The sequence below is a fragment of the Dipodomys spectabilis genome, unplaced genomic scaffold (assembly GCF_019054845.1).
Source record: "Dipodomys spectabilis isolate Male_0828 unplaced genomic scaffold, ASM1905484v1 ptg000066l, whole genome shotgun sequence".
Classification (NCBI taxonomy): Eukaryota; Metazoa; Chordata; class Mammalia; order Rodentia; family Heteromyidae; genus Dipodomys; species Dipodomys spectabilis.
This window is the reverse complement of record NW_024870743.1, coordinates 380,665-403,115: the sequence shown is the minus strand read 5'-3', so window position 1 is coordinate 403,115 and position 22,451 is coordinate 380,665. Positions and strand designations below refer to the sequence as shown.

Here is a 22,451-nt window from a genome sequence, read left to right as displayed (position 1 = left end):
ACACATGCCAAATTTCTGTCTGTTCTTCTTACAACCAGTTTTTAGGAGGTGTGCATTGTATTTAGATACTTTCATGATAAAACTTTGATCTATGCTGTAATGTATTTAGTGGCTAGCCATCTCTCCTAGATAGCTTTTGAAAGCATGTAGGTTATGAATTATAAATATTCAGTGCCCAGACACATGGAAGGCACTCAGGTGTGTAATGAGCTGTGTACTAGTCACACACGCTGGCATCCCATTTTGCATTGATGTGAATCCTAATTAGGAAAAAATGGAATTCTTGACCTTGCAGTGTGTGTGACGATGTTGGGTGTGACCGTGGTCATGCCCCATGTGCTCAGTACCGACGCTGGCAGCCTGTTTGAGCCGCGCTCCTCAAGTGGACAGTGGCCCGTCACGCCCCTGTGTCCCTGTCACTACCACAGGTGGAGGCCTCTCAGGAACGTGGGCAGAAGCCATCCTTTGCCTGTCATATGTCTTCAACAGGGAACCCAGAGCTGCCAGCGGCTGCCTTGAGTTGCTCGCCCGGTGCCAACTGTCCTCTGAGCCACCCTCTACAGGCCTCTAGGGACTGTTTCTGAAGGCACCAGTCCTTTATTTTATCTTTATTTTTTTTTTATTGGCCATTTGTACTGGTTTTAAGGTGCACCACAGCTCTGTACAGAGGAGAGTGATGGCGGGGGAGTGCGGGGACCTGCAGGAGGAGGGGAGTAGAGGAGTGGAGACGCTGTTCACTCACCCAACAGGAAGCCAGTGAGGACTGCCCTGCAGCAGGGTCAGCACCGGCGCTCACGTCTGTCTGTCTGCCCTGCAGTACAGCAGGGTCAGCACTGGAGCTCAGGTCTGTCTGCACTGCAGTAGAGCAGGGTCAGCACTGGAGCCCACGTCTGTCTGTCTGCCCTGCAGTACAGTAGGGTCAACACCAAACATCTATCTGTCTGCCCTGCAGTGCAGCAGGGTCAGCACCGGAGCTCAGGTCTGTCTGCACTGCAGTGCAGCAGGGTCAGCACTGGAGCTCAGGTCTGTCTGTCTGCACTGCAGTATAGCAGGGTCAGCACTGGAGCCCACATCTGTCTGTCCTGCAGTACAGCAGGGTCAGCACTGGAGCCCATGTCTGTCTGTCTGCACTGCAGTACAGCAGGGTCAGCACTGGAGCTCAGGTCTGTCTGTCTGCACTGCAGTACAGCAGGGTCAGCACTGGAGCTCAGGTCTGTCTGCACTGCAGTGGAGCAGGGTCAGCACTGGAGCTCAGGTCTGTCTGCACTGCAGTGTGGCACGGTCAGCACCGGAGCTCAGGTCTGTCTGTCTGCACTGCAGTACAGCAGGGTCAGCACTGGAGCTCAGGTCTGTCTGCACTGCAGTGGAGCAGGGTCAGCACTGGAGCTCAGGTCTGTCTGCACTGCAGTGCGGCACGGTCAGCACCGGAGCTCAGGTCTGTCTATACTACAGTACAGCAGGGTCAGCACTGATGCTCAGGTCTGTCTGCACTGCAGTACAGCAGGGTCAGCACCGGAGCTCAGGTCTGTTTATACTGCAGTGCAGCAGGGTCAGCACTGGAGCTCAGGTCTGTCTGTCTATACTGCAGTGCAGCAGGGTCAGCACTGGAGCTCAGGTCTGCACTGCAGTACAGCAGGGTCAGCACTGGAGCTCAGGTCTGTCTGCACTGCAGTACAGCAGGGTCAGCACCGGAGCTCAGGTCTGTCTGTCTATACTGCAGTGCAGCAGGGTCAGCACTGGAGCTCAGTTCTGTCTGCACTGCAGTAGAGCAGGGTCAGCACTGGAGCTCAGGTCTGCACTGCAGTACAGCAGGGTCAGCACTGGAGCTCAGGTCTGTCTGCACTGCAGTGCAGCAGGGTCAGCACTGGAGCTCAGGTCTGTCTGCACTGCAGTACAGCAGGGTCAGCACTAGAGCCCAGGTCCGCCTATACTGCAGTGCAACAGGGTCAGCACTGGAGCCCAGATCCGTCTATACTGCAGTACAGCAGGGTCAGCACTGGAGCTCAGGTCTGTCTATACTGTAGTACAGCAGGGTCAGCACTGGAGCTCAGGTCTGTCTGCACTGCAGTACAGCAGGGTCAGCACTGGAGCCCAGGTCCGTCTATACTGCAGTGCAGCAGGGTTAGCACTGGAGCTCATGTCTGCACTGCAGTACAGCAGGGTCAGCACAGGAGCTCAGGTCTGTCTATACTGCAGTACAGCAGGGTCAGCACTGGAGCTCATGTCTCAGCACTGGAGCTCATGTCTGTTTGCACTGCAGTACAGCACGGTCAGCACTGGAGCTCATGTCTGCACTGCAGTGCAGCAGGGTCAGCACTGGAGCTCAGGTCTGTCTGCACTGTAGTGCAGCAGCGTCAGCACTGGAACCCACGTCTGTCTGTCTGCACTGCAGTGCAGCAGGGTCAACACCGAAGCTCTCATCTGTCTGTACTGCAGTACAGCAGGGTCAGCACTGGAGCTCATGTCTGTCTGCACTGCAGTGCTGCAGGGTCAGCACTGGAGCTCAGGTCTGTCTGTCCTGCAGTACAGCAGGGTCAGCACTGGAGCTCAGGTCTGTCTATACTACAGTACAGCAGGGTCAGCACTGATGCTCAGGTCTGTCTGCACTGCAGTACAGCAGGGTCAGCACTGGAGCTCAGGTCTGTTTGCACTGCAGTGCAGCAGGGTCAGCACTGGAGCTCAGGTCTGTCTGCACTGCAGTACAGCAGGGTCAGCACTGGAGCTCAGGTCTGTTTGCACTGCAGTGCAGCAGGGTCAGCACTGGAGCTCATGTCTGCACTGCAGTACAGCACGGTCAGCACTGGAACCCACATCTGTCTGTCTGCACTGCAGTGCAGCAGGGTCAGCACTGAAGCTCTCATCTGTCTGTACTGCAGTACAGCAAGGTCAGCACCGGAGCTCATGCCTGCCTGGCTGTACTTTCATGGGAAGCTTTGCTCTGAGGCAGTGAATGCTCTTCCCATCTCCTGGGACCTGCACATTTGGACTCAAGGTAGATGGCTGTCACCCTCTGACACGGGTGGCAGGTTACCCAGCAGATACCTGAGCTCTTGGGAGCAAGCCAGGCTGTTGCCTAGCAACAGATTCTTTCTGCCTCTTTGTAGGGCAACCTTGCTGTGCCACTGGAAGTACTTACTGTCAGGAACAGTTGCTTACCTGACATTATGGTTAGGGAGGCAGAGAGCGGCTCAAGCCCCGCGGAAGGAAGCCTGGGTGACGGAGGACCATTTGGCAACGACATTTGGTCTTTTGCAGTCATCTTTTTACCCACCCGTGGGAACTCTCAGAGCACTTGGAGAGTCGTAATGAGAAATTATTTTAAAAACGTTCGTGTTTTCTTTTTTGAGACAAGAGTGTCATGCCCTGGGCTGGCCTGGCTGGGACTCACCGTATCGCCCAGGCTGCCCTCGAAGCCCCCGCCCTTACCTTGAGTGCTGAGATCATAGGTGCACTCCACTGTACCTAGCTGTCATGAAAAAAACATTAAAGTGTATTTTTTATTGTCCTTAAGTAGTTGTACAAAAGAGTTACCACTTAACAAATTAGTTTATGACTATGGTACATCTTGATTGATGTCATATACCTTTCATTATTCTTTGCCATTCCTCCCAGCCTACCACTCCAGTTTTCTTAATTTCTGAATATCATGACCTTACTCTCCCCTTCCCTCTTTGCGTTCCTCTCCCTCCTTCCCCTAACACCTCCTGCCTTTCAAGTACTGGTCTCCTGGTATGCATTTTGTTGGACCGTGAGTTCATTTTTCTAAGGAATTCTCCCCTGCACATTCCATATTTTGGTTAATACATCTGGGTATACTTGCACACAGCTCTGTTCTGTTCTGTACATCTATAAAGAGTTTTAGCTTCCACATAAGAGAGAAAACATGCATCTTTGTCTCTTTGGATCTTGTCTCTTTGTCCATTAAGGGTCATCTGGGCTGATTCCATACTTCAGCAGTGGTAAATAGTATTGCACTGAACATGGCTGTACAAGTGACTTTTTATTGTATCCTAATTTTTAATCTTTTGCCCAAGAGTGGACTTGCTGGATCATAGGATACTTACGTTTAGTTTTTTTTTTAATCTACAAACTGCTTTCCAGAGTGGTTGAACAAGTTTACATTCCCACCAACAGTGCATCAGAATCTGGTGGTGGCCATTTTACCTGGGCTGAGATGGAATTTTTTTTTTGCTGGTCATGGGGCCTGAACTCTGGGTCTGGGTGCTGTCCCTCAACTCTTCAGCTCAAGGCTAGTGCTCTACCACTGGAGCCAGTGCCACTTCCGGCTTTTTCTGTTTATGTGGTGCTGAGGAATCGAACCCAGGGCCTCATGCTTGCAAGGCAAGCACTCTACCGCTGAGCTACCTTCCCAGCCCCTGAGATGGAATCTTGTTATTGTTTTGATTTGTATTTTCTTTATGGCCAGAGATCTTGAGCATTTCTTCATGTGTCTCTTGGCCAGTTTTCTTCTGAGAAATCTCTTAGTTTGTTTGCCCATTTATATTAATTGGGTTGTTGGTTCTTTGAGGGTTTAGTTCCTTGAGCTCTGGCCATTGTCTAATGAATGTTTAGTTGGCAAAGATCCTCTCCCATTGTGTAGGCTGGCTGTTTAGTTGTTAGAAGTACTTCTTAGTTTGATCAATCCCATTTGTCAGTTCTTTTTTTGAGTTGCTGAGGCCCTGGAAAGTTCCTGCCTGTTCTACCTTGGGTCCCAGAAAGGGAGCAGGTGCCAGGAGATGGCCGAGCTCAGGTCCTCCAGGAGACGGCTCTGAGCTCAGGCCCTGGGGGGGGGGGGGGGGGAGATGGGCGGCGCTTTGTGTGTGCTTGTGCAGGAGCCAGGAGATGGTCGAGCTCAGGTCCTCCGGGGGGGGGGGGGGGCTTTGTGTATGTTAGTGCAGAGTTGTAGGGCCCACTGTTCGCTCAGCTCACTGTGCCTCAGGTGGCCGGACGGGAGCCAGCCTGGGTGTGGCACTGTGAGGAGCATCGGCATGGGTGCCCCTGCGAGGCGCCCTTTGGAGACAGCAGGGCAGAGGTCAGGGCAGTCGGCCTTCTGCAGACAGCACACACTGCGTAGTGTGCAGACAGCGGGAGTGCAGAGGGTTTAGCTGCAGTCAGCAGGGTGAGACAGTAAGTGGAGGACTGTGTACCACAGATGTGCACGACTGCTTGTGTCGCCGGCTACTGACCGTCCGTGTGTCGTCCTGTCCTGTTAGCCCTGGGTGCTGTGTGGGGTGTGCGAGCGGCGATGGCTGGGTTGTGAGTGGGGGCACAGGGCCACGGGAGCTCCTCTGCCTCACGCGTGGGGAGTGTCAGTGGACACGGTGGCTCGTCACAGCTCCATGCACATTACGGTGCCGACTCGGGTGCAGTCCTGCACCACCCATGCCTGCTGTTCCCTGGACAGTATTGCTGTGGCCAGCCAGCCCTCTCCCCTCCAAGGACACCCTTCCAGGGGCCAGTACAGTGGTCCGTGGCTGCAAGCTGGGCGGTGGGCACCTTTGAGGTCAGGCTTCAAGGACACCAAGGCCTCGGTTTGGGGTATGAGCAGTTAGGTGCCCTGTGGGGAGGGTAGGAAGAGGGCTGAGCTCGGTGGAGCCTGAGGAAAGCCTGCGTCTTCCCAGGGATAGGCCAGAGAATGGATTCCATCCCTGTGTGAGAGCCGCCTGTCAGCATGTGCAGCCGCTGTTGTGAGCTCCGTCTGTGGCGCTCGGTGGCTGAGCCGCTCGTCTTCTCCTCTTCTGTCTGAAGTGCTCCTCTGCTCGCCTTTCTCCTCCTCCGGCCTTGCTCTCTTTTGCACGAGTAGACACATTTGCCACGCGTCTGTCTCTGTCTCTGGCCTGCCTTTCACAGTGGCGGTGGCGACGTCTCCTGTCCAGTCGTGTCTGTCCTTTTCAACAAGGTGTGCCCCGCCCGGGACACCTAGGGGACATCTCCAGCCTCGTGTGGGGGCTGTGGCAGGGCCCCCCAATCCAGAGGGAACTTTTGTGCAAGAAGAGAAATCCACATTGTTGACTGCATTTCTACAGTGTGATTGTTGGTGGCGTGTAGCATGTGGGGGGAGTCCCGAAGGACAGGGGCCTGTCCTCACAGACTCTGCCACCTGCTGTCCTGGTTCAGATAGCAGATTGCCCAAAGGCACCTGTGCTGCAGGCCCAGTCCCAGATGGTGGCGCTGTTGAGAAGTGATTGGCTGGCCAGGGCACTAGCTGTCAGAGGATGCATTCCTGCTGACTGGTGCTCAGGGGGCGGGGCCTGTGTCTTTGAGGATAAATCCTGCCCAGCCCACTCCTGTCACTTTGACTTTCTGTCTGCCACGAGGTGAGCGGCTTTTCTCTGCCATGTGCTTTTGCATCATGGTGTTGGGCCTCGTGTGGGGCCCAAAGGAAGGCCAGATGGCCATGGACGGGGGCTTGAACTCAGAGCCTGCGGTGCCCTCTCTGAGTGTTTTGGCTGCAGCACTCTGACCGCTTGAGCACAGCTCCACTTCTGGCTTTGTAGTAGGGAGATTAGAGTCTCATAGCCTTTCTTGCCTGGGCTAGTTTTGAATCACCATCCTCAGATCTCAGCCTCCCGAGTGGCTAGGACTATAGGCTCCTGGCCCTGTAAGATATTTTTAATCAGGAATTTGTCACAAGGGTCTTTGTATAACGGGCCCGGGAGGACTGTGTGTGGGAGTCTCTAGGAGCCCGAGACAGGGGAGAGATGTGCAGTGGCCGCAGCCAGCTGCACAGGCTGTTCGTAGAAATGACCACAGAGATGGCGAGGGGTGGAAGAGACCGACGCGGTGTGGGCCGCACGGAGGCGACCGGAAGAGACTGACGTGACACAGAGGTAGGCTCTGCTGAAGGCTGCCCTCGGTCGCCTCCTGGGGCCCGACGAAACAGGTTGCTCCACCTTGCCAGTATTTCCTGAGAAAAATGTGTCTTACCCTGTTTTTTGTAAGAGGGTGTTTCTGATTTTTCATCCTGGGAAAAACCAAATCTAATGTGTCATTTTACAAATCATTAGATGATCAAAAGAATAAAGGAGGTTTTTTTTTGGTGGGTGTTAATTTTTTAAATAAGTTTTTATTGTCAAAATATTGTACAGAGGGGTTACAGTTAAATGTGCAAGGTAATGAGTACATTTCTTATCAAGCATTGTTGCCTCCTCCTTTGTTTTTCCCTACCATCCCTGCCCTCCCACCTACACAACTACACTCCCCCCCCAAATTGTAAAGTTCGTTGTTTAACAGTGTCTTGTACATCTCATTATTACAGTGGGTCAACCTGTATCTCTAATCATTTTGTTTTTTTCCCTTCCCCTACCCAAGTTATACTAATATCAAATAAAGTAAAAACAGAGGTTATACCATGGGGGAGGAACATACAAAGCAACAAAAAAATCATGTAGTACCTTATAAGTAAGTTAGAAACAATAGCAAGCAAGAAAAAAACACTTATGTCCCTATCTTGGAGTTCATTTTGCTTAACATCATCTTATCTGGTCATATGTACATAGCTTTTGACCTTTTGTGCTTGTCCCAGACATATACTACTAGTTATTACAAATAAGGGAAACCATGGGACCTATGTTTCTTTGGGCCTGGCTAACTTCACTTAATATAATTTTTTCCAAGCCTTTCCATTTCCTAACAAATGGGGCAATGTCATTCTTTCTGATGGAGGCATAGAATTCCATTGTGTATATACCACATTTTCTTGATCCATTCATCTACTGAGGGGCATCTGGTTGGTTCCATATCTTAGCTATGGTAAATAATGCTGCAATAAACATAGTCGTGCTGGTAGCTTTAGTATGGTCTTGTTTGTGATCATTTGGGTAAATGCCCAAAAGTGGGATTGCTGGGTCATAGGGGAGCTCTGTGTGGAGTCTTTTGAGGAACCTCCATTCTGCTTTCCAGAGTGGTTGAACAAATGTACACTCTGGTGGGTGTTAATTTTTGACATGACCATGTGCCACGGTAGTGCTCTGTGCCGGCTTACACACCCGTCTCAGTGTGATGTGGGCCATGTTTGCTGCAGGTGAGGCAGGTGACCAGCATTCTTCTCTCTGTTTTAGTGCTGGAACTTGAACTCAGAGCCTCATAGTTGCTAGTTTGGTGCTTTACCACTCAAACCACTCCTCTAGCACCAGCTTTTGCTGATTATTGTTTTGATAGGGTTTCATGGGCTAACCTTGAGCCAGGATCTTGACATAGTCAACCTCTCAAGTAGCTAGGTTTACAGGCAGCCTGGCTTCAGCAAATAGATTTTTAGAAAGGTCACTGTCAAAACCTGAGTTGCTGCCTTCTGAGAGCTAGCAAATGTATGGATCAACCAGGAATTTTCTTTAGGAGCTGGATTGCTTTGCTTGATTTGAGATGAGCTTCCTTGCTGGGTGGGAGGCTGCGTCGTTCCTGGACGGAGCTTGTTTGTGGGTCTGTTATCCAGGCACTGGAGTAGATGGCGCATGGACAGTTTTCCATTGCTCTGCCCTCTGTCCCAGTGGTCAGCCTCCCTGGGGTGGCTCAGCGGAAGGGGTGGCCATATGCGTGGTGGCGGTCTTGAGAGCCCGGCTGGACCGCCGCTGTGGTTGATGTCCGAGGCGGCACCCTGGGCCGCCAGCCTGCCCCTCTCCACGGCTGGGCCGGGCCGGGCTGTCTCTGGTCTGCCCTTTACAGGTGAGGGACTGTGAAGGCTGGCGGGGAGAGGGCTGTGGGTTAGGAGGAAGGTCAAGAACACCGCAGCACTGCTGGGGGTTGTTCACAGGAGATTCAGGGGCCTGAGCAGGTGGCTCCCACAGCCCCCGTGGCCTGTGGGGTGGAGGCGGCCGCGGGATGGAGGCAGCGCCCCGGTGGCCTGGGTGTCCAGGCAGCGCAGGAGGCTGCAGCCTGTTTGTCGCCTGCCCCTTGCTGCCATGTCGGGCTGGGACAGGCCAGGATGTGGGTGAGGTTTGGGCCGTCAGGGGAAGTCAGGGTGGGTGAGCTGGGCCAGCCTGGGAGTCTGCGGGTTGGGCTGGCCTGACTCTGGGAGGCAGAAGCTGCACACTGGTCGTACACAGCGCCGACCGCTGCCCTCCGCTGCCTGCCCCATGAGACGGTGGTGAGGGGCGAGGCAGCGTCCCGGAACCAGCCGGGCAGAGCTGGGGCGGAGGTCTCTGTCCTCACTGAGGCTGTGCAGCCAGGACATGGGGAGGCCTCTGGTCTGAGTACAGAATAGCCCCTGTGGCTGCTCCGCTCAGCGCTGTCTCTTAGGTAGTCAGTTAATACCCGCATCGCAGTAGGTGCTTGGCTCAGAGCCCACGTTGTATCAGGGCAGTCTTGTTCCTGTCTCTTGACCCAGTTGTGATGCTGCCGTCTGTGCTAGGCGGGTCAGGACGTCCCCACTGCTCCAGGCTGCCCCTCCTCCAGAGTGGTTCTGGTGAGATGCCTCCACTCACGCCCAGCGTTACTTCTGTACATTAAAGCAAGCCGAGAGCACTCCTCAGAACTTTGCCTGCTTGGATGTAGGCAAGTACTTTGGCACTTGAACCAGGCTTCCAGCGAGGTTTTTGCTAGTTATTTTGGAGACTTCATCTCCAGGCTGGCTTTGAACTGTGATCCTCATACAGTAGCTATGATTATAAGTGTGAGCCTCCAGTGCCGGACTCTTTGGCATTTTTGGTTTGAACGTTTGATTCCCGTAGTGCACACAGTTAATACTGGTGGGTGTGAAAGGGAGGGCCCCTGACTGCATCTGGGAGAGCCTGTCAGTGGACGGGGCAGGAAGACTGAGGCATGGCTGGAGAGACCGTGCGGTCGAGGCTATTGCTTTTAATATTCCTTAGCTTAGACTTTTATCTCCTGTTCAAACAACCTGAATTTAGAGACTACTGTTAACGGGAGCCCCTCAGCTGGAAACATCCTGTCGAGAACCAATCCTTGAATTCACAGAGTGGCCTGGCACGGTTGTAGGCATGGATAAGCAGTCATCTTGACATCTTCTCAGAACCAACTGGCGTGGACCCCTATACCCCAAGTGCCAAGGCAGCAAGTTCCATGTAGTGCTCACAAGTCAGTATCCAGTGCTGCTGTCTGCTGCAGGAAAGATGCTGCCTGGAATTGGGCCACTGTAGAAAAGCGGTCCTGCATCCAGGCTTTCAGAAAGCGGGTCACAACATTGCTGTGCTCGCCTCCTAGAGAGGATGGGAGCAAGTATTCCTAGCACAGTGTTTATGCAAGTATAAAAACACTTGTGAGGGCTGGGAAGGTGGCTCAGTGGTAGAGCGCTTGCCTTGCATGCATGAGGCCCTGGGTTCGATTCCTCCGTACCACATAAGCAAAAAAGAAAAAAAACCGGAAGTGGTGCTGTGGCTCAAGTGGTAGAGCGCTAGCCTTGAGCTGAATTGCAGAGGGACAGCGCCCAGGCCCAGAGTTCAGGCCCCACGACCGGACCCCCCAAAAAAACAAAAAAATGAAAAACACTGGTGAAAGCTGTAGAAAGTCAGGACTTCTCCATCAGAGGACGCTTCCACTTTGTGGGCACATATTTAGTGTCATCAATAAATCATCAGAGAAGAATCTTTAAAATCTCATCTGTACCAAAAAGGAAGTAAACAGTTCAGGTACCTAAATTGAAATATTTTGTTATAATTAAGGAGTTGTACAAAGGAGTTACAAATCTATGAGTCAGGTTATGAGTACAGTGCTTCTTGGGTAATGTCACCCTTCGCTTTCCCCATTTCCTCCCTCCTGTCCCAACCTACAAATTACATAGTTCATTTTTTTATGTGGTGTGTATTAAATACCGTGACTGCTTTTGCTCACCCTCCCTCCATCCCTGTGCTCCCTCCTTTGCCCCACCTAAAAGAAATGTTTCCTCCATTTGTCTTGAAAGAAAAGCTTGAGACAGAATGTCAGTCTGTGGTGGCCGGCGAGCTGGAGGCCAGCTCCCTGCCCGCTCCTCAGCCTCCTTGGCGTTGGAATTGGAGGTGTGTGCTGCTGCAGTCACAGTGTCTGTGACACTGGGGCCTGTTCGTGTTAGTCGGGTTCTTTTAGCCCTGCCTTTCTCTCGAGGGTTTCCTGTGTAAGTCATCAGAGTATGTGGGTGCTGTCGGCCTCAGGTCACAGGTGTGTGCTGTTTGCACTCTGCCACAGTGCCTGTGGGACTCTGGGTGTGGTGCCCGGCTGCCCAGGCTGCCATTTCTTCCTGTGGCATCCAAATGGCCTCACCCACCGTGGCTGGATGGCTCGAATCAGCCTTGGATTTGCGTTGTATGACTTTGGTGCTGGCTTTGTATTGGGAGCATATGTTTGCCCTGGCCTTTGTGGGAAGATGGCCCAGCTCTGTGTGAACCTCTTGTTCTCTGCAGTGGTTTTCAGAAGGTCTGGCGCTCCTGAGTCCTCCTCTTTCCATGCTTGGGACATTAGGGAAGAATAAAATTGCACCTGGCGCTGGTGGCTCACACCTGTAATCCTAGCTACTCAGGAGGCTGAGATCTGAGCATCGCAGTCCTGAGCCATCCTGGGTAGGAAGGTCCATGAGACTCTAATCTCCAATTAACCACTAGAAAACCAGAAGTGGAATTGCTGTTCAAAGTGGTAGAGTGCTAGCCTTGAGCAGAAAAGCTCAGGGACAGCACCTGGGCCCTGAATTTAAGTCCCACAACTGACACACACACAAAAGTAAAATTACTTTATGCTAATTCTTAGCTTGTCATTTTTGTGTTCTCTGGTATAGTTAATTTTTGTGCTGTATTTATGCTTGAGAAACAGTTAACAATTGTATTCAACTCTTTCACAGTTTTAACATGAAATGGGAAGGGTGTTAAAGTGCTCAGTAGGGTGTTGGACTTCTCATTTCATTTGTTCATTCAAGTTATGCACTACATATTTTGGCACAGTTTTAAATAAGCACATAAGTTAAGAATTCCTAAGGTTGGCCTGGTGTTGTAATCTCAGCATTTGAGAGGCTGAGGCATGAGAATGCTAAGTTTGAGGCCAGCCGGGGCTTCTTAGCAAGACACTGTCCCGGATTGAGCTGGGATAGAAAACTGGAGAATAGAGTTCTGTATCTTTCTGGAGAATTGAAACTTTCATTATTATTATTAGACCTTTGCTCTTTTTGCCCTAAAATCTATCTGGCTATTTTTTTGTTGGTGCTGGTCCTGAGTCCCTGAGCTTCTTGTGCTCAAGGCTAGTGCTCTACCACTTGAGCCACAGCTCCACTTCTGATTTTCTTAAGAGTCATGGATTTTCCTGCCCAGGCTATCTTCCCTCAGGATCCTTAGATTCAGCCTCTTGAGTAGGGAGGATTACAGGCCTGAGCTACCAGTCCTTGGCGATTAACGTCGTCAGTGTATTTTTTTCTGTTGCCTTTTGTGTTCTTAATTTTTAAGAGGTTTTTTTGAACATATATAATTGTGCTGATTTTTTTTCTTTAAATCCGGTTTGCTACTCTCTAGCTAATGAATTAATTGTAGTCCATTGCAGTTACTGTGGTCTGTCTGGAATCTTCTCTCATCTTAGTTTGCGTGTGATTTTGGTCCTTTTCCATTCTTTTGGTTGGCTATAGCTCGTGTCTGCTGCTCCACACCTGCTCTTTCCCCACATGATTACTCTTCAAGGGTTGCCATTTGTATTCAACATAAACTCTGAAGTTAAGTATTAAGTGTTTTCCCCTCCAGTAACGTAAGAACCTAAGAGTGATTTGAGCTGGTTTTTTATCCTCTTTCCATTGCAGATATTTTATTGGCTAGTTCTTTTTGTTGTTGTCTTGTTTTTGTTTGTTTGCTTGTTTTTGCTGGTCCTAGGGTTTAAATTCAGGGCCTGGGTGCACTGTCCATGTGCTTCTTTTTGCTCAAGACTAGTGCTCTATCACTTGAGCTACAACTCTACTTCTGGCTTTTTTTGGTACTTGATTGGAGATAGGAGTCTCACAGTCTTTCCTGACTAGACTGGCTTTGAACTGTGATCTTTGGATCTCAGTCTCCTGAGCAGCTAGGATTGCAGGTGTGAGCCACCAGTACCCAGTGTTTATTGACTGGTTTTAAATGTTTACACTGAGCCTTTTTACCAGTTTCAACATCAAATGTAGTGGTTAATATCTGTATTTAGATGTTTTTGAAGCTTTTGCATATGCTTTCTCACCTTTTTTTCTTTTGGCAGTTCTAAGGGCTTGAACTCAGGGCCTTGCCCTTGTGAGGCAGGCTCTCTACCTCCCAGCCAGCCTCTGGCCCTGCCTTCCACTTGTTGCTTTTAGGATAAGGTCTTGCTTCCTGCAGGTTCCAGAGTCCACCTACTCTTGGCATCCGGTTGTTTCTGGGATCACAGATGTGCCCCACTGCATTCAGCTTGGCCCCTGTGGAGACGGGGTCTTCTGGACTTTTCTGTCACCCTGGCCCTCCCTATCTTAGCTTCCCACATAGCTTGGGATGACGGACATCTGTCACCACATCGAGCTAGGGGTTCTGTCCAAGCTGACCTCAAGCTTTATGCTTCTATTCTCCCGAGTAACTTAAGATTATAGGCATGAGCCACCAGTACTTGCCTCCCAACTTTTTCTTTCTTTTTTTCTTTTTGGTCAGTTGTGGGGTTGAACTCTAGGCCTAGGCGCTGTCCCTCAGCTCTTCAGCTCAAGGCTAGCGCTCTACCACTTGAGCCACACAGCACCACTCTGGCCTTTTCTGCTTATGTGGTGCTGAGGAATCGAACCCAGGGCCTCATGCATGTGAGGCAAGTGCTCTACCACTGAGCCACCTTCCCAGCCCCTCCCAGCTTTTTCTTAACTGTGGTGTAGACCTTCCCTTGGGGGTCAGGGGTCACTTACATGCTTTCTGAGGAACAGGGCTGTCCTTGCATTCCTTGACGGTTGCTCAGAGGCCGCCTGCCTAGCTGTGCTGGCCCATTCTGCGGAGGCTCCCGCGGCTCACTGGGCACATCTGCTCTGAACCTGGGTGTAATTGCGGCTGCCTGTGAACTTTTATCTTCAGTGTTCTGCATTTTTGCTACAACCAGTCCATAGGAATGGATTTGTTTTCATTATTTTACTTGTAAATAGTCCTGCCTTGGGAATTTGTGTCTTCTTCAGTTCTAGAACTTTCTTGGTATCGTCCCTTAAGAAGTTATATATTCCTGCTCTGTTTTCCTGTGCACCCCACTTAGCTATCTATAGCAAGAATAATGTCTGCTCCACATCCCAGCACCTAGTCTTCCTGCGCTTTCTGTTATTTTTTTCCGTCTTTACTTCAATCATTACATCTCCCCAGGTGATTCTAATCTGCTGTTAAAATAACCATTGCGATTTTGATTCCAGCAATTATAATTTGACTGTCTAGGTACTTCATTTGATTCTTTCAGAAATATTCCAGTTAAGTGGAAGGTGTGGTGACACGGGCTGGTAATCTTAGCTCTCTGGAGGCTGGGGCAGGAGGAGCTGCAGGTAAAGGTCAGACTGGGCCACTGTGAAGGGAGTGTCCAGCCAGCTTCTGGGCTAGCCAGTGGGAGGCCCCTGAAGTGAGCAGGGGAGCGGTGGCCGCCAGGGCTGCTCGGGGTGAGACTGGGCTGCCCAGCCTCAGGCCTTGAGGGAACCCGAGTACCACCGGAGTCGAGCCTTCTGGAGCTGTGGGTAAGAAGCCATGGTCCTGTGGAGAGTCACTGTCTGCGCCGCAGCTGGTTCCCTCAGGCCTTCACCGCCACAGCCCCTGCCACAGCGTCTGCGCAGCGCGGGGCCTGCCCTGCGCACAGGATGTTCCAAGGGTGTGTGGCTGTGTCCAGTGCTGCAGGCGGGAAGCTGAGGACAGGCCCAGGCCTCAGTGGGCGAGAGCTGTAGAGTGTGAGACCCTGTGGGCCACACAGCTCCTTCTCATATTCTTCACTGTGTCTTGTATTCCTGCTTCGTTCATAGCACACAATCTGACAGCAGGCCAGTGTCCACTCAACCCACGCGCAGGTCTCCATGGTCAGCCCAAGGAGATCAGTGTCCACTCAGCCCCCACTCAGGTCCCCATGGTCAGCTCAAGGAGGCCAGTGTCCACTCAACCCATGCCCAGGTCCCCATGGCCAGCCCAAGGAGGCCAGTGTCCATTCAACCCACGCCCAGGTCCCCATGGTCAGCCCAGGGAGGCCAGTGTCCACTCAACCCATGCCCAGGTCCCCATGGTCAGCCCAAGGAGGCCAGTGTCCACTCAACCCATGGCCAGCCCAAGGAGGCCAGTGTCCACTCAACCCATGCCAAGGTCCCCATGGTCAGCCCAGGGAGGCCAGTGTCCACTCAACCCATGCCCAGGTCCCCATGGCCAGCCGAAGGAGGCCAGTGTCCACTCAACCCACACCAAGGTCCCTATGGTCAGCTCAGGGAGGCCAGTGTCCACTCAACCCACACCCAGGTCCCCATGGTCAGCCCAAGGATGCCAGTGTCCACTCAACCCATGCCAAGGTCCCCATGGCCAGCCCAAGGAGGCCAGTGTCCACTCAACCCACGCCCAGGTCCCCATGGTCAGCCCAAGGAGGCCAGTGTCCACTCAACCCACGCCCAGGTCCCCATGGTCAGCCCAAGGAGGCCAGTGTCCACTCAACCCACGCCCAGGTCCCCATGGTCAGCCCAAGGTGGCCAGTGTCCACTCAACCCACGCCAAGGTCCCCATGGCCAGTCCAAGGAGGCCAGTGTCCACTCAACCCACGCCAAGGTCCCCATGGCCAGTCCAAGGAGTCCAGTAGGCACTGAGTGGACAGTCCGAGAAGTGCTATAGGCTTTCAGCAGGACAGTAGACGTGCAACTGCCGGAGAAGGTGGGTGGCTGCTGCTGCCGTGTCCTAGCTGGCCTGGTGAGCGGCACTGGCTGGCCTGGTGAGCGGCACTGGCTGGGCGGCGCTCTACGTGAGCGGCACTGGCTGGGCGGCGCTCTACGTGAGCGGCACTGGCTGGGCGGCGCTCTACGTGAGCGGCACTGGCTGGGCGGCGCTCTACGTGAGCAGCTGGGGGCAGGCTGGTTTCCGCACTGGAGCAGCCCTGCCCCGCTGGGTGGACGTTGCCGCGTCCTTCTGTGCCTTCCAGGACACAGGGGCTGCGGGTGGGCAGTGGGCAGGAGACAGGTCAACAGCAGAGTCTCTGTGGCTGCAGTCGCACTGTCCTCTCCCAGATGGTGCAGTGCTGCTGTGCGCTGACTGGATTTCTTAATTATTTTATTATCTTTAAATAGTTGTGCAGCGGGGTTTCGATTCAGCACGTCAGTTGATGAGGACAATGTGTATTGGGGGTGTCGCCCCTTCCTTCGTCCCCCCTTCCTTAACTCCCAGCCCCCTCGCCCCCCAGCCTCCTTTCTTGCATGTTCTAGTTGTGCATTAAGGATCATGGCCACCACTCTTCTCCTTTAGCCCACATAGTCACATTTCCCAGGGCTGCATTGTGGCTCTTCCTCCTCGACCTGCTCTTGTGCCAGCGGAGTGACTGTCACAGTGCCGTTGGTGGTGTCAGTGTCCGCAGGTGCCAGGGATGTTTATTTCTGTGTGCACTCAGGAACTGGAAAGCAATGTGGTCAGCCACACAAGCCCTGGCTGTGCGCTGACTTGGCTCACAGCCCTGCAGCCCACGTAAGCATGGGCTGTTGTGCCCGAAGGGTTGGCATTGTGGGGTTCAGTGGCGGTTCTCCAGCCATCCTCCTTACCATCCATTCTTGAGAGGACCAGCGTCCTCCTGAGCTGACAGCTCTGGGCCGTGGGGAGCTGAGGGGTGGGTGACTGCCTGAGTGCACCTGGGCAGCGGGTGCTGGGACTGCGGCTTTCAGTGGTAGATGGGGGCCCTGGAGCAGCTGCTCATGTGCTCAGCCTGAAATGGTGTGTCAGCACCGGTTCTTGCGCCCCTGTCTCTGACACTTGCGTTTCCCGCCTTCCTTCCCTTTCCTTCTTTCCCTCCCTTCTTCCCTCCCTCCCTCCCTTCCTAATTTCTATCCCATCTCCTCTCCGATGGGGTCCCCCCCCGCCTTTTGCCAGCCTTGGGGCTTGAAGTCAGGCCTGGGAACTGTCCCTGAGCTTCTTTTGTTCAAGGCTAAAACTCTACCACTTAATCCACAGTGCCATTTCTGCTTTTCTGTGTATGTGGTACTGAAGAATCGAACCCAGGGCTTTATGCACGCTAGGCAAGCACTCTATCACTAAGCCATTCCCAGCCTATCTGTCCGTCTTGTTGTTGGCTATGTGGCTTGAACTCAGGGCCTGAAGGCTAGCTCTCTTCCACTCTGAACCACAGCAGCACTTCTAGTTTTCTGGTGGTTTATTGGCGATCAGAGTCTCACAAACTTTCCTGCCCCGACTGGCTTTGAACTGAGATCCTCAGATCTTAGCCTCCTGAGTAGCTAGGATTATAGGCGCCTGCTTCTTGGTTATCTTCTACCTCTCCTGCCCCCTGCCCAGGAGCCTCTCAGAGGCTGCCCTGTTCCCTCAGCCCTGCCTGGAGAGAGACAACAGGGTCCGTGCGGGGCAGACCGGATGCCAGGCTAGGACTCTTCATCTCGTCCCACACGCAGCCATCTGTGGTCCCGTGCAGCCAGCGGTATGGTCTCGTCACAGTGTTTCGAAGGTGCCGTCCACCACGTTTTTAGTGACTGGTGCTCAGGTGTCCTCAAGCCCTGCCTTGTATCTGTCTTGGGTGTTGCTTAGTGGGTGGAGCTGGAGTCTTCCTCACTCACCTGCTCAACCTGCACAAGACCCGGGCTGTGGCACCACCTCCAAACTGCCTCCTCCTCCCCCCAGCAGCCGCCTCAAGTTTGCCTCTTCCTTCCTTTCTCCTGATGATCTTTTTATCTCATTAAGTGTCTCCAGCTCTTGAGTTATGTGGAAAAAATAGCAGAGTTAAATTGGCCTTAAAGACACAACTTGGCCTTTTCTCCTTTAAAGCAATGGGCTGTTCTGTGAGGTAGGAGGCTCCATTTGCCCTGCTTCTGGAGCACTTGGAGAGGTCGCTTGGTGCCACCCGGCCTCTGCTTCCTGGCCCGGGTTATCTGGCCCTTCCCAGCCTGTTGTCTGTGGCTCCCTCACCCTGTGTCGCACCCGTGCGTGTGCTGTGCATTGTGTGTTGCTTGGTTTTGTGCTGTGGTGCACTGCTGTGGTAGGGTTTCTCACAGAGTCCGTGCTCTTGTCTACAGTGATCTGTGTTCATACAGGCCTTGGTTTGTTTATAGAGAGCTTGTGCTTGAAAAATCTTTATAAATGACTAACTACCTTAAAGCTATAAAACAATTACTGATTCCTTATTGGAGACAGTACAGTTGATATATATTTGGGGGGGGGGGGGTCTGAGGGCTTGGACTCAGGGCCTGGGTACTGTCCCTGAGCCTTTTTGCTTAAGGCTGGCATTCTACCACTTGAGCCACAGCTCCACTTTTGGCTTTTGGTGGTTAATTGGAGATAATGGGTTTTATAGACTCCTGGCCAGGCTGGCTTTAAACCAGGATCCTCAGATCTCAGCCTCCTAAGTAGCTAGGATTGTAGACATCAGCCACCAGAGCCCAGCTATAATTGGTATTTATACCATGAAAGCAATTGGTTAATTTTTATATATCTTCAGATGAAGTGATAATCAAAGGAGGATGGTTTAAATTTAGCTCTGCCCAGTGACGTCCTCTTAAGCATTTCTCAGCCATGCCATTCTTTAAATTATGGGATTGTTCTTATTTTTTCTATTATTTTATTTTTTTGTTGGTCGTGGGGCCTGAATTCTGGGCCTGGGCGCTGTCCCTCAGCTCTTCGGCTCAAGGCTAGCGCTCTACCATTTGAGCCACAATGCCACTTCCAGCTTTTTTCTTTTTGCTTATGTGGTGTGGAGGAATTGAACCCAGGGCCTCATGCATGCAAGGCAAGCGCTCTACCACTGAGCTAACTTCCCAGCCCACGGTCTATAACATTTATGAGTTCTGTGAGCTTTGCAATACAGTTATTTCTTCCACATCGGGTGATATCTACATTTCTTTTGTTTTGCATAGCATCAGCTGTTCCCTCTTTCCCACTTGTTCCCTCCCTCCCATCGCTGCCATTGAGTTGCTTAGTTCATTTTGGTCAATGTCCAGTGCAGCTGATGGGTCCCGCTAGTGTAGGTTTTTCCCTGATTCCCTCTGGCTCTGTGCCGTCCTCCTGGTTCCCCTCTGGTGTACACATATATACCATACATGTGATCAGCAGCATGGGGTTATTTAGTAGTGATTCGACCAGATGAGTGGAAGTCTTTTGTTTCTTAAGTCTTGTTAATTTTGTCATATCACCTTACATTTTGGATTTAATATCCACTTATCAGGGAGACCATGTGGTTTTCCTTCTTGAAAGCACCATAGTCTCTGAGCTATGTGTGATGTGTGCTGAGCGCTCTGAGGAGATGCATGGAGCTGTGGAAACCCTCAGAGCTGTAGAACCAGCTGGTGTGCCTGGGCCTGTTTCCCACCACCTCCTTAGTGCCACTTACCTTAAATGCCATCGCTTTTGAGGGCTGGGGTCTGAGGATGCCTGCTGTGTTCCTGGGACCTGGAGAGCTCCCTGTGCTGTTTCTCCAGGGTGGGGGAGGAAGGCCCCCGTGGCATGTACCTCTGACTCTCTGGTCTTCTTAGGGGCTCATTTACATTTACAGTTTTCACTAAGGGACTTTGAACTTGTACCCACCATATTTTCAATTTTAAGTTCTGGAAAGAAAATTTTGTTTCAGAAAATCTTAAGGTTTTCATGCAGATGAAATTTTCCCTTTTTCTTTATATTCACTACACTTTAGAAAACATTGGTTTAGTAGCATTTTGCAAAGTGTCTAGTAAGGTTTGTGTGTGAGACCCCTGCACTTTTTGTTCTGATCTGCCTTGCTTGGAGTACCTCCTTGAAGCCTGCCTCTGCTCTGCACGCCCGCTGCAGTGTGTCAGTGTGTGCAGCCTCTGCTCTGCACGCCCGCTGCAGTGTGTCAGTGTGTGCAGCCTCACTCTGGCACGCCCGCTGCAGTGTGTCAGTGTGTGCAGCCTCTGCTCTGGCATGCCCGCTGCAGTGTGTCAGTGTGTGCAGCCTCTGCTCTGGCATGCCCGCTGCAGTGTGTCAGTGTGTGCAGCCTCTGCTCTGGCACGCCCGCTGCAGTGTGTCAGTGTGTGCAGCCTGTGCTCTGCATGCCCGCTGCAGTGTGTCAGTGTGTGCAGCCTCTGCTCTGCATGCCCGCTGCAGTGTGTCAGTGTGTGCAGCCTCTGCTCTGCACGCCCGCTGCAGTGTGTCAGTGTGTGCAGCCTCTGCTCTGGCACGCCCGCTGCAGTGTGTGCAGCCTCCCTCTGGCACGCCCGCTGCAGTGTGTAGTGTGTGCAGCCTCTGCTCTGCACGCCCGCTGCAGTGTGTCAGTGTGTGAAGACTCTGCTCTGCATGCCCGCTGCAGTGTGTGCAGCCTCCCTCTGGCATGCCCGCTGCAGTGTGTGCAGCCTCCCTCTGGCACGCCTGCTGCAGTGTGTCAGCGTGTGCAGCCTCTGCTCTGGCATGCCCGCTGCAGTGTGTCAGTGTGTGCAGCCTCTGCTCTGCACGCTGCTGCAGTGTGTCAGTGTGTGCAGCCTCCCTCTGGCATGCCCGCTGCAGTGTGTGCAGCCTCCCTCTGGCATGCCCGCTGCAGTGTGTCAGTGTGTGCAGCCTCTGCTCTGGCATGCCCGCTGCAGTGTGTCAGTGTGTGCAGCCTCTGCTCTGCACGCTGCTGCAGTGTGTCAGTGTGTGCAGCCTCCCTCTGGCATGCCCGCTGCAGTGTGTGCAGCCTCCCTCTGGCACGCCCGCTGCAGTGTGTCAGTGTGTACAGCCTCTGCTCTGCATGCCCGCTGCAGTGTGTCAGTGTGTGCAGCCTCCCTCTGGCATGCCCGCTGCAGTGTGTGCAGCCTCCCTCTGGCATGCCCGCTGCAGTGTGTGCAGCCTTCTTCCTGGCTGGCCAGTCTCCTTATTCATGGAAGCATCTCAGCAGTTGCAATGTAAGACTCGGTGAGGTGTCCATCCGTGGGTGATGGAGGAGTGTGCGGTGCATGCACCATGCTCTTTTCAGTACTGAAAAGAGAGGTGCCGATCCTCCCACTTACACGTAAAGTTGAAATATTCCCGGGACAGGAGCCGAGAGGAGAATGGGGCTGCTAGCGATGGCACAGGGAAGGGGAGAATGGGGCACTGAAACAAAAGCTTCAGTTATACTCAGGAGTGAGCTCCAGTCTGTTGTACGTCACGGGGAGAGTAGCACTGTATTGTAACTCTGAAAATCAGAGGATAGATTTTGTGTTCCCAGAACAAAAAAGTATGTAAAGCAATTCATATTGGCTTGATTTAGCCATTTCACGATGGAAATATAGATCAAAGCATGGTTTTATGCCATAAGTACATATGATTTTCATGAATGGAAAACAGAAGTACACTGTACCATGTGCGTGTGCTCAGCCTGGCCAAGTTAGCGTAGGGGTAGCCAGGCCTCGGAGCTCAGCTGCCTCTGCTTGTGTTGAAAGGAGGATGATGTGATCTGTGGTCCTGGGCCGCTCCTGTGTGCTTCGTGGCCAAGTGTGGTCCCAGGCCGCCCCGTGGTGGAGTGTTGTGCTCAAAGCTGCCAGCTCTCAGGTGATTTCTGTGTTTCCAGGACATCTCTGCGAACCTCATGCGCTCTACAGAAAGACTGTGTGGCTAAATTTCAGCTAGACTCTCTTGTCTGGAGCAAGGCTATCGTTCGTGATGCTGCCATACCTAAAGGTAGAAATGTAGCTTGTTTCTGTAGTGTAGTGGTTGTCACGTTGCTCCACATTAATGGTAGAAATGTTACTGTTAAGATGCAGGTACATGGAGACAGACCAGTGACATTTGTCATTCTTTTCCTGTAAGTCAAAATTTTGCATTTTCTTGGAATAGCTATGAGATTAGCACTGAATTTGGAATCAGAAAGCCTTGGTTGAAATCCTGAGCAGTATTAGTAATATTCGTGAGGTTGGTAATCGCATCATAGACGTCAGCTATACGTCTGGTGCTCGTGAGGTTGGTAATCGCATCATAGACGTCAGCTATACGTCTGGTGCTCGTGAGGTCGGTAATCGCATCATAGACGTCAGCTATACGTCTGGTGCTCGTGAGGTCGGTAATCGCATCATAGGCGTCAGCTGTACGCCTGGTGCTCGTGAGGTTGGTAATCGCATCATAGGCGTCAGCTGTACGCCTGGTGCTCGTGAGGTTGGTAATCGCATCATAGGCGTCAGCTGTACGCCTGGTGCTCGTGAGGTTGGTAATCGCATCATAGGCGTCAGCTGTACGTCTGGTGCTCGTGAGGTTGGTAATCGCATCATAGACGTCAGCTGTACGTCTGGTGCTCGTGAGGTTGGTAATCGCATCATAGACGTCAGCTGTACGCCTGGTGCTCACTGGAAGACCATCACATGTGGTGATGTAGCATGATCTCTTCATTTTTTAATGCATAGATGCTTCATTAATCTGATAAGCTACCTTAATTTTAAAAGTGATCTTTGAATACTTGTACAAAGAAGG

General features: G+C 52.3%; 1 protein-coding gene across 4 annotated transcripts in view; it reads left to right on the top strand.

Annotated features, from left to right (window-relative positions):
- Positions 1–22,451, top strand: part of Eipr1 (EARP complex and GARP complex interacting protein 1) — a 139,388-nt gene that overhangs the window by 52,402 nt on the left and 64,535 nt on the right. The window contains exons 1-2 of one of the 4 annotated variants that reach the window (XM_042680865.1): positions 6,102–6,105; positions 17,414–17,421. The exons of 2 other annotated variants lie outside the window; for them this stretch is intronic. The gene's annotated coding sequence lies outside the window, so the exon portion shown is untranslated. Of the gene's footprint in view, positions 1–6,101; positions 6,106–13,968; positions 13,974–15,664; positions 15,667–17,413; positions 17,422–22,451 lie in introns of those variants that run through there. One more of the 4 variants, XM_042680863.1, reaches the window with a different exon arrangement.